We start from the raw sequence: 12,067 nt of genomic DNA, 5'->3' as shown, positions 1-12,067 counted from the left end.
TTCACGGAGACATGAACCCACTATCGAGCATAAATACTCCCTCTTGGAGTTACTAGCAAAAACTTGGCCAGAGCCCCTACTAATAACGGAGAGCATGCAAGATCATAAACAACACATAGACATAAATTGATAATCAACATAACATAGTATTCTCTATTCATCGGATCCCAACAAACACAACATATAGCATTACAGATAGATGATCTTGATCATGTTAGGCAGCTCACAAGATCCGACAATGAAGCACATAAGGAGAAGACAACCATCTAGCTACTGCTATGGACCCATAGTCCAGGGGTGAACTACTCACTCATCACTCCGGAGGCGACCATGGCGGTGTAGAGTCCTCCGGGAGATGAATCCCCTCTCCGGCAGGGTGCCGGAGGCGATCTCCTGAATCCCCCGAGATGGGATTGGCGGCGGCGTCTCTGGAAGGTTTTCCGTATCGTGGCTCTCGGTACTGGGGGTTTCGCGATGAAGGCTATTTGTAGGCGGAAGGGCAGGTCAGGGGGCCACACGAGGGGCGCAGATGACAGGGTGGCGCGGCCAAGACCTGGGCCGCGCCGCCCTATCGTCTGGCCGCCTCGTGGCCCCACTTCGTTGACTCTCCGGTCTTCTGGAAGCTTCGTGTGAAAATAGACCCCTGGGCGTTGATTTCGTCCAATTCCGAGAATATTTTCCTTACTAGGATTTCTGAAACCAAAAACAGCAGAAAACAGCAACTGGCTCTTCGGCATCTCGTTAATAGGTTAGTTCCAGAAAATGCATAAATATGATATAAAGTATGCATAAAACATGTAGATATCATCAATAATGTGGCATGGAACATAAGAAATTATCGATACGTCGGAGACGTATCAGCATCCCCAAGCTTAGTTTCTGCTCGTCCCGAGCAGGTAAACGATAACAAAGATAATTTCTGGAGTGACATGCCATCATAACCTTGATCATACTATTGTAAGCATATGTAATGAATGCAGCGATCAAAACAATGTAAATGACATGAGTAAACAACTGAATCATATAGCAAAGACTTTTCATGAATAGTACTTCAAGACAAGCATCAATAAGTCTTGCATAAGAGTTAACTCATAAAGCAATAATTCAAAGTAGAGATATTGAAGCAACACAAAGGAAGATGAAGTTTCAGCGGTTGCTTTCAACTTATAACATGTATAACTCATGGATATTGTTAATGTAAAGTAATATAACAAGTGCAATATGCAAGTATGTAGCAATCAATGCACAGTTCACACAAGTGTTTGCTTCTTGAGGTGGAGAGAGATAGGTGAGCTGACTCAACAATAAAAGTAAAAGAAAGGTCCTTCAAAGAGGAAAGCATTGATTGCTATATTTGTGCTAGAGCTTTGATTTTGAAAACAAGAAACAATTTTGTCAACGGTAGTAATAAAGCATATGTGTTATGTAAATTATATCTTACAAGTTGCAAGCCTCATGCATAGTGTACTAATAGTGCCCGCACCTTGTCCTAATTAGCTCGGATTACCTGGATTATCATCGCAATGCACATGTTTTAACCAAGTGTCACAAAGGGGTACCTCTATGCCGCCTGTACAAAGGTCTAAGGAGAAAGCTCGCATCGGATTTCTCGCTATTAATTATTCTCAACTTAGACATCCATACCGGGACAACATAGACAACAGATAATGGACTCATCTTTTATGCATAAGCATGTAACAACAATTAATTTTCTCATTTGAGATTGAGGATATTTCTCCAAAACTGAAACTTCCACCATGGATCATGGCTTTAGTTAGCGGCCCAATGTTCTTCTCTAACATTATGCAATGCTCTAACCATTTTGGTGGTAAATCTCCCTTACTTCAGACAAGACGAACATGCATAGCAACTCACATGATATTCAACAAAGAGTAGTTGATGGCGTCCCCAGGAACATGGTTATCGCACAACAAGCAACTTAATAAGAGATAAAGTGCATAAGTACATATTCAATACCACAATAGTTTTTAGGCTATTTGTCCCATGAGCTATATATTGCAAAGGTAGAGGATAGAAATTTAAAGGTAGCACTCAAGCAATTTACTTTGGAATGGCGGAGAAATACCATGTAGTAGGTAGGTATGGTGGGCACAAATGGCATAGTGGTTGGCTCAAGTATTTGGATGCATGAGAAGTATTCCCTCTCGATACAAGGTTTAGGCTAGCAAGGTTATTTGAAACAAACACAAGGATGAAGCGGTGCAGCAAAACTCACATAAAAGACATATTGTAAACATTATAAGACTCTACACCGTCTTCCTTGTTGTTCAAACTCAATACTAGAAATTATCTAGACCTTAGAGAGACCAAATATGCAAACCAAATTTTAGCATGCTCTATGTATTTCTTCATTAATAGGTGCAAAGTATATGATGCTAGAGCTTAAACATGAGCACAACAATTGCCAAGTATCACATTATCCAAGACATTATAGCAATTACTACATGTATCATTTTCCAATTCCAACCATATAACAATTTAACGAAGAAGAAACTTCGCCATGAATACTATGAGTAAAGCCTAAGGACATATTTGTCCATATGCAACAGAGGAGCGTGTCTCTCTCCCACACAATGAATGCTAGGATCCATTTTATTCAAACAAAATAAAAACAAAAACAAACCGACGCTCCAAGCAAAGCACATAAGATGTGATGGAATAAAAATATAGTTTCACTAGAGGAACCTGATAATGTTGTCGATGAAGAAGGGGATGCCTTGGGCATCCCCAAGCTTAGACACTTGAGTCTTCTTGATATATGCAGGGGTGAACCACCGGGGCATCCCCAAGCTTAGAGCTTTCACTCTCCTTGATCATGTTGTATCATCTCCCTCTCTTGATCCTTGAAAACTTCCTCCACACCAAACTCAAAACAACTCATTAGAGGGTTAGTGCACAATCAAAATATACATGTTCAGAGGTGAAATAATCATTCTTAACACTTCTGGACATTGCACAAAGCTACTGAAAGTCAATGGAATCGAAATATCCATCGAGCATATCAAAACAGGCAATGCGAAATAAAAGGCAGAATCTGTCAAAACAGAACAGTTCGTAAAGACGAATTTTATTGAGGTAGCAGACTTGCTCAAATGAAAATGCTCAAATTGAATGAAAGTTGCGTACATATCTGAGGATCACTCACGTAAATTAGCATAATTTTCTGAGTTACCTACAGAGAATTTGGCCCAGATTCATGACAGCAAAGAAATCTGTTTCTGCGCAGTAATCCAAATCTAGTATGAACCTTACTATCAACGACTTTACTTGGCACAACAATGCACAAAACTAAGATAAGGAGAGGTTGCTACAGTAGAAAACAACTTCCAAGACACAAATATAAAATAAAATTACTGTAGTAAAAACATGGGTTGTCTCCCATAAGCGCTTTTCTTTAACGCCTTTCAGCTAGGCGCAGAAAGTGTATATCAAGTGTTATCAAAAGATGGTGCATCTACAGCGGGGTTTGGTGTTTTCTCAACCATGCATAGTATATTGGATACATAAGTTTCAGCGGCTCCCTTTTCATTAGTCTTGGGCTTGCTACTTTCATCAAACAAATTTTCAGGAACAAGCCAAGCATAGTTATTTTCTAGTGCTTCATGCATTGCTAGGAGCTTACATGGTATTGGTGCTTTAATCTCCCCACCATTATTAACATTATTAGTATACTTAATTCTATCCATATCCATCTTTTCAAGGATACTAACAAAATTGGTATAAGAACCAAGCATCTTATATTTAATAAAGACCTTTCTAGCCTATCTTGCTATGCCACCAAATTCTCTAAGAAGGGTTTCTAAAACAAAATCTTTCTTTTCCCCTTCTTCCATATCACCGAGTGTAAGAAACATGTGTTGGATTATAGGATTGAGATTAACAAATTTAGTTTCCAACATGCGAACTAAAGAAGCAGCAGCAATTTCATAAGTAGGGGCAAGTTCTACCAAGTGTCTATCTTCAAAATCTTCAACGGTACTAACATGATTGAAAAATTCTTCTATATTATTTCTCCCAATTATAGACCCACGTCCTACCGGTATGTCTTTTACGGTAAAATTAAAATGAAACATGTTGAAATAAGTAAAGCAAATATAAGTAACTAATTTTTTTGTGTTTTTGATATAGCAAACAAGATAGCAAATAAAGTAAAACTAGCAACTATTTTTTTGTGTGTTTTGTTTTAGTGCAGCAAACAAAGTAGTAAATAAAATAGAGCAAGACAAAAACAAAGTAAAGAGATTGCGATGTGGAGACTCCCCTTGCAGCGTGTCTTGATCTCCCCGGCAACGGCGCCAGAAAACAGTCTTGATACGCGTATAGCACGCGTCCGTTGGGAACCCCAAGAGGAAGGTGTGATGCGTACAGCAGCAAGTTTTCCCTCAGTATGAAACCAAGGTTTATCGAACCAGTAGGAGCCAAGAAGCACGTTGAAGGTTGATGGCGGCGGAGTGTAGTGCGGCGCAACACCAGGGATTCCGGCGCCAACGTGAAACCTGCACAACACAACCAAAATACTTTGTCCCAACGAAACAGTGAGGTTGTCAATCTCATCGGCTTGCTGTAACAAAGGGTTAGATGTATAGTGTGGATGATGATTGTTTGCAGAGAACAATAGAACAATTGCAGTAGATTGTATTTCAGATGTAAAGAATGGACCGGGGTCCACAGTTCACTAGTGGTGTCTCTCCCATAAGATAAATAGCATGTTGGGTGAACAAATTACAGTTGGGCAATTGACAAATAGAGAGGGCATGACCATGCACATACATGATATGATGAGTATTGTGTGATTTAATTGGGCATTACGACAAAGTACATAGACCGCTATCCAGCATGCATCTATGCCTAAAAAGTCCACCTTCAGGTTATCATCCGAACCCCTTCCAGTATTAAGTTGCTAACAACAGACAATTGCATTAAGTATGGTGCGTAATGTAATCAATAACTACATCCTCGGACATAGCATCAATGTTTTATCCCTAGTGGCAATAGCACATCCATAATCTTAGAGGTTTCTCTCAATCCCCCAGATTCACGGAGACATGAACCCACTATCGAGCATAAATACTCCCTCTTGGAGTTACTAGCAAAAACTTGGCCAGAGCCCCTACTAATAACGGAGAGCATGCAAGATCATAAACAACACATAGACATAAATTGATAATCAACATAACATAGTATTCTCTATTAATCGGATCCCAACAAACACAACATATAGCATTACAGATAGATGATCTTGATCATGTTAGGCAGCTCACAAGATTCGACAATGAAGCACATAAGAAGAAGACAACCATCTAGCTACTGCTATGGACCCATAGTCCAGGGGTGAACTACTCACTCATCACTCCGGAGGCGACCATGGCGGTGTAGAGTCCTCCGGGAGATGAATCCCCTCTCCGGCAGGGTGCCGGAGGCGATCTCCTGAATCCCCCGAGATGGGATTGGCGGCGGCGGCGTCTCTGGAAGGTTTTCCGTATCGTGGCTCTCGGTACTGGGGGTTTCGCGACGAAGGCTATTTGTAGGCGGAAGGGCAGGTCAGGGGGCCACACGAGGGGCCCAGATGACAGGGTGGCGCGGCCAAGACCTGGGCCGCGCCGCCCTATCGTCTGGCCGCCTCGTGGCCCCACTTCGTTGACTCTCCGGTCTTCTGGAAGCTTCGTGTGAAAATAGGCCCCTGGGCGTTGATTTCGTCCAATTCCGAGAATATTTTCCTTACTAGGATTTCTGAAACCAAAAACAGTAAAACAAAGAATCGGCTCTTCGGCATCTCGTTAATAGGTTAGTTCCAGAAAATGCATAAATATGATATAAAGTATGCATAAAACATGTAGATATCATCAATAATGTGGCATGGAACATAACAAAATATCGATACGTCGGAGACGTATCACCGCCCATGCAAATAAAGATCTTCCAGCTCGAGCTCATTGGTGAACCTTCTAAGCGTGGCCATGGTTCTTCTGTTGTAGTTGTTAGTGCTCTTGTCTGACGCTTGTAGGATTAGGTTGAAATCGCCCAGCACCAAAGAGGGGTTGTCTGTTGGGCAGTGGGGCTTTAGATCCTCAAGGAACTGCAGCTTCTCTGGGACCGTTTGAGGCCCATAAACCATAGCTAGGTTGAATCGCACCTCTGATGTTCTCCAGCAGCAGGTTGCTGCCAGGAAGGTTGGACAGATAGTTGGCTGCCCCACATCAATTGCACCGGGGTTCCATGCAAGGAGTATGCCACCTCTTGTACCGGCCACCGGCGAGTACCAAAATCCAGAGAACAGCGGCCCACAACAATCTCTGACAAGAGCTTGATTAATAACATCAACTTTTGATTCTTGAAAGCAAACCATGATAGGGTGATACATTTGAACTACACCTCGGATGATAGTGCGTCGTGCCGGGCTGTTTAGGCCACGCACGTTCCAGATTAAGATGTTGTAACTAGGCATGGGAACTTGATCGACAGTCCTAAGCCACCCTTCCTGAGCGACGGCTCTTCTTGGCGTGCCCCATCTTGGCCAGGGCAGATAGTGCCTCAATCTTGTCATCGTTCAGCGGGGTGTCGAAAGCTGTAGAGTACTTATCCATCGTTTCCTCCTCCTCTTCTTCTCCGGGCTCGGCGATCGCAATCCCCTTCTTGCTGATGATGAGCCGGCGAGCGAGCCTCATGGTGTTGCTCCTGCCACCCATCATCGACTTCTTGGTGCACTTGGCCTGGACGTGGTGGCTGCATCACGTGGCAGTAGCCGGGGAGTGGCGTATTCTTGGCCATCGTGGAGGTGCTTGGGCTGGAGCTGTGAGCAGCGGTGGTGAGACAGGTCTACATACTCGGCCCAGGAGCGAGTCGAGGGGAGAGGTGTGGTGACCCGGCATACCACTGCATGGTGTAGTATGCAAGTCTGATATAACACCAATGAAACACCGTTCCACTAGTATTATATCGCTCAGAGTGGTACAACAGAAACATATGCGGGTCCAAGGCATGTCTATAGAATTACATACAGACTCTGTTACAAAAGATCAGCACAGCCCCCTACTTTACAATGAGGTAAAACTGCAAATAAACTCCAGAAGAACGACTCGTAGTCTAATCCTATCACGCACTCTATTTGTAGAGTATTTGACTAGCTATAGGGGCTATGAATAGATTCTAGCTAAGTAGGAGCTAGGTTTAGGAAGCTAGTTCCCTTCTATGGCTAAACTAGGTTTTCTCCTTGTTGGATGTGATATCTGATTCCTCTGACAGGGTCCTGTTTCTTGAAGTAGTTGTTGACTCCTCAGCCTTTGAGTTGCACTGTAGATCCTTCTTCGATGTCTCCATATCTAAGCAGGGGATTTAAGAGTGGGATGAGTACGAGCGTACTCAACAAGTTCATTATAGGAAAGAGGTGTTTAATGCACTAGCTACGGCATTAGACCAGAAAGTCTAATACCAATGCAGGTTTTCATAACCATTTCTTCAAAAGGTTGCTTTTATTCAGAAGAACTATGTCCGTCAGCCTTCACCGGTTTACTAGAACTTCATGGAGTTCCTTTCCGGCAGCGTTCGCAGTTCCAAACCCGAAACAGGGAGTGATAGGTCACGATTCATTACACTCTGCAGAGGTGTGTTGCTTTACCCATAAGAGATCTTAACCTTGGTGCCAACCGAGTCTAGTTCTCGTCCACACTTCCTTTAGTGTGAGGCCCGGTATAAGGTCATAGCCAATCATATTCCTCCGCTACCTTGCACACCCACCCTTTGTTGCAGGCCCCGACCCTGGGTCCTCGCCGGTCCCATTATTCCCATATTAGGGTGGACCCCGACCACGACAACAGTTCTGGGCTCATACCATAAACTCCTTCGCCGGTAGCTGCAACCCCTCATAGACCGCAATACCGTGGGGAACTTTTGGCTTCCCCAGCCTACCGCTTGCACTTCAGCGACAAGTGTGCTACGGACAAAGCCGTGGGGATTTTTTTGGCTTCCCCAGCCTACCGCTTGCCCCGACAGATGACAAGTGTCTACGGTAAAGCGCGTTCGTTGATGTACAAGAGGTGGAAATACGATTGACTATTCCGTCCCACTCCAGATCTTATGGTTAACACGTGTATTACGGCACAAGAATCACTGTACGACATTTGTTGTTTAATCCTAGATGGATATAACCCTTGCAATGGAACCTCCGCCATATCAACACAATCCATGGTTCCATTGCCCACCACATAGTCATATTCATAGTTATGAAAATAGTGGTTTTGGTTTTTATGCAATAGTGATAAACATAGTACTTTGCAAGTAATTTGGTAAAAATACTCAAATGACATGAGCAAGTGATGAACTTGCCTTTCTTGACTGCAAGATTATGCAGGCAAGGTCTTCGGTACGCAATAACTCTAAATTCTGAAATAGCATCATCGTCCGGTAAGGACGATGTCTAAAAGATTGCCAAGGATGCAATAATGCATAAGTATGAGATGCAATCGTTCTAAACGTGACCTAACCCCGATGATTTAGGATTAGTGAGTTGAAATGATTTGTTTAGGGTGTGTTGCACTTTTAGAGTGATTCACAAACAAGGTTCTTATTAGGGTCTTGTTGTATTAGAATCATAAGCAAGTGGTGTCGTGGTATCGTCACGGCATATGCCATAGGGTGGCTAACGAAGGTGGTTCCTAGGAGATCTCACGGCGGTATCCGGATGCGGGTATGGGGACGAGCGACGCGGCGACGTACCCAGGTTCGAGGCCCTCCGATGGAGGTAACACCTCTACTCCTGCTAGAGTGTATATGATGATCACACAATACAAGGTTGCTCCTTGAGCTGTGTCCGGCTGCCCCTGGGAGGCTAAGGAAGACAAGAGTCTCTCTCACAGGGCAGCACTAAGGGTGGAAGTGAGGTGAGAATGATCGATCCCCTGCACGAGAGGGGGTAGTGCGGCTTATATAGGCACCGGCACTTTACATATAAGACCCTATAGTTTACGGGCCGGCTTGGCCGGCTCCGGCTTCCGCTCCTTCCCGAGGCAGTGACGTCAGGAACCGTTGAGGCCTCATGGCCTGTCCCATCCGGCTGCCAAGGTCAGCGGTATGGAGAGGAGGTGTCCCTATCGCCATCAGCCACTGTAGCCAGTACGGATCGACGTAGACCATGATGGCCTGTCCGGCGCGTGGCACTATTGCTCCACAGTGCCCCGCGCTTTACGGAGGGTGAAGTCAGCGTGGACTTCGGGAACCCGGACCACCAACCCAGTTCCTTCTAGTGCAAGACTCGCCAGCCTCGAGTCGGTCTGAGGTACAAACCCCCAGTCGGATATGGCTTGTAGAAGCCGACCCAGCCACAGCATTGGCGGCCGTAGCCAGGCCGACTAGGACCTAGAGCCAGCCGGCTTCCGGACCAGCCAGCCACGGCGCCAGCCAGCTGCTCCTCAGCCGGCCTTTGCCGCGAGCCGGCCAGTGGCCAGCCGGCTGCTCCGCGTCCATTGCCCTACCCAGGGTCTTCCCCCCGACATTAGCCCCCGAAGCTGGCAAGGTCCTGCGTTTAGAAGGACCTAGGCAGGTTTTCCTGGCTTCTTGAATATACTTGACGGCACTTGGAGGGGCCGACTGAGAATTTCCATTCAGCCGGCTGCGCCCTCATCCGGCTCATTCCGGCCGGCTGCTTCTAGCCGACCACTATTTTCACTTATGCAGCTTTTGCTTTCTCGCAAGTTTTGGTGATGTCTCCACCTTGCTGGATGAATTTTGGGCCGAGGTGAACTTAATGTACGGCTCCGGCTTGCGGCGCGCCGGAGTCTCCGCCGCCTCGGGTCCTGCACCCGACTTGACCGGTCTGACGTCTGGGCTCTGCCGCCGGTTCGTCTGGTCGCATCAATGTCTCCTCCGGATCCGGTGCGGTCGTGGGCGACGTGGTGTGGCAGTTTCCGGTAACTGCAGCGATCGTGGGGGGAGTTAATGCGCAGAAGATCCGGGTGGCGTGGCCACGTACGCCACTTGGAGCCCAACCGCCCGCCCCGGGCGGCTATAAATGCCGCGCGGGGGGAATCGAGGCGGCACTTCCACGCACACGCACTCCTTCTTCTTCCTCGCGCCCGCGCTCTACTTCGCTGCGCTCGAGCTCTTCGTTGTTTTCTTCGCGCCCTCGCTCCTTGCGGTTCCGGCGAAGGTTCTCACTGGCGAGCTCCGGCGAACGCGTCTCCGTCAAGCCGCCGCCGCCACTCCGTCGAGCCGGCGCCACGGGGCCCCGAGTTTCAACCGTGCGCCCTCCGCCACCGTCGTCGCCGCCGCCGTCGCGAGGTTCCTCCTCTCCGTTCCGTCTCTCGTGGTCCTCTTCTTCTTCTTCTTCTTCGTCGATGGCCTCCGCCAGCGGATCTTGGAGGGGGTCGTCCATGAGGGACGACGACATCGAGCGGCTGGTGCGCCTTCGCCGGATCCCGTTGACGGTGGTCACGAGGACGCCCGGCGCGGAGACGGAGCCCGAGCCGCAGCCCGGCGAGCGCGTCGTCTTCGGAGCCCGACGGTGGTCCAACTTCTTCCGCCAATTCCTCGACTACTTCGGCTTGCAGCCGCACCACCTGCCGGCCAACGCCTGCGTCCTCCTCAGCTGCTACGTGGCCTTCATGGAGGCTTACGCCGGCTTGTGGCCAGATATAGATTTCTGGAGCCGGCTCTTCTACCTCAAGGCGAGACCACTGCCGGCCGCCTGCGGGCCTGCGGCGCCGCCTCGATCTACACTAGGCCGGGTACGCCCTTCCCTAAGATTCCAACCGTTGACTCGGTGAAGAATTGGCAGATGTCATTCTTCTACGTGCGCAACGAGGGCCAGCTCATCGACCGGATCAACCTGCCGGAGTTCAATCCGGCTCCTCCAGTCGGCCGGATCAACTGGAGCTACAACGCCCGCACGACGGACCCGGACGCTGAGGTGAATCAGCTCTGGGACTTCCTGGGGGCGGCCGTCGGGAACGGGCTGACCCCCGAGGGCCTCCTCTGCACCATCGCCGAGCGCCGGGTGCTGCCGCTCCAGATGCGCACCCACAAGATCGGGCACATGTCCGGCCGGTTCGACCCGAACCGGACGTCCAAGGCGCTGCTCTCCAAGGCCCAGGTGGCCCGCCGGGTGAACAACATCACCAAGGCGAACATGCCGGACGAGTGGAACTACGGGCTGGCGCCCCACAACAGGGACCACCAACCCGAGCTGGTAAGCTTTATGTTCTAGCCGACTTCCGGCTTGCGGCTGCGAGGCCGACTTCCCTTTCTGCCGACTTCCGGCTTGCTGTTTGCTCATGTCCTGTTTTTCTAGCTCTTCGATCGCCAGAACGTCGAGGACGGCGACCTGGCGACAAGGAGGTGGACGCCGGATCACGCCGATCCGGCTGACCAAGCCGGCGACCAGGCCGGCGACGACGACCTGCTGCAGGCGCCTGACCTAGGCGGCCAGGGGGAGCACAATCCGCCCCCTTCACCGGAGCAGCAGGAGGACGAGGAGCCGGCGACGTCCGCCACGGGGCCAATCCCCGCCGTGCCCCTGCGCGCGAGGCCGCCAAGCACCACGGCGACTTCGGCGCCCAAGGGGAAGAAGCGGGTCGGCGACCCCTGCTCCACCGCCGCCTTGGAGGCGAAGATGAAGAAGCTCCGCCGGCAGCAGCCGAAGAAGGTTCCGGAGCAGGCCGGGTGAGTTCTCTTTCTCTCTTGTTTGATTCCTTTTCTTTCCTTACTCTTTATGCTTATCTTTTCCTTATTTGTCCGGCTAGGGCCCCCATCAAGTTTGCTCAGGGCGGCGGCTCCCGGCAAGCCCCGCGTGTCGTGTCGCCACTTCCGCGAAAAAGGAGGGAGTCGATGCCACAGCCTCCATCGCGCGCGCCTACGCCGCCGCCGCCTGCGGGTACTCCGCCTCCCGCAGGGGCGCCTTCCTTCGCCGTGCCACTGGCCTCAGCGCCTGGCCGCGGCACGCGGGCCGAGCCGACGCGCCAGCCGACGCCGGACGACATGTTCCCGCGCCGTGCTCGTCTTCGGACCCAGCCGTTGGGGCCGGCCGGGGCATGCCGCCTTCGACCGGAGCTGGAGC

This window comes from Lolium perenne, chromosome 6 (genome assembly GCF_019359855.2).
Source record: "Lolium perenne isolate Kyuss_39 chromosome 6, Kyuss_2.0, whole genome shotgun sequence".
NCBI classification, from domain to species: Eukaryota; Viridiplantae; Streptophyta; class Magnoliopsida; order Poales; family Poaceae; genus Lolium; species Lolium perenne.
Note: the sequence above shows the minus strand (reverse complement) of the source record.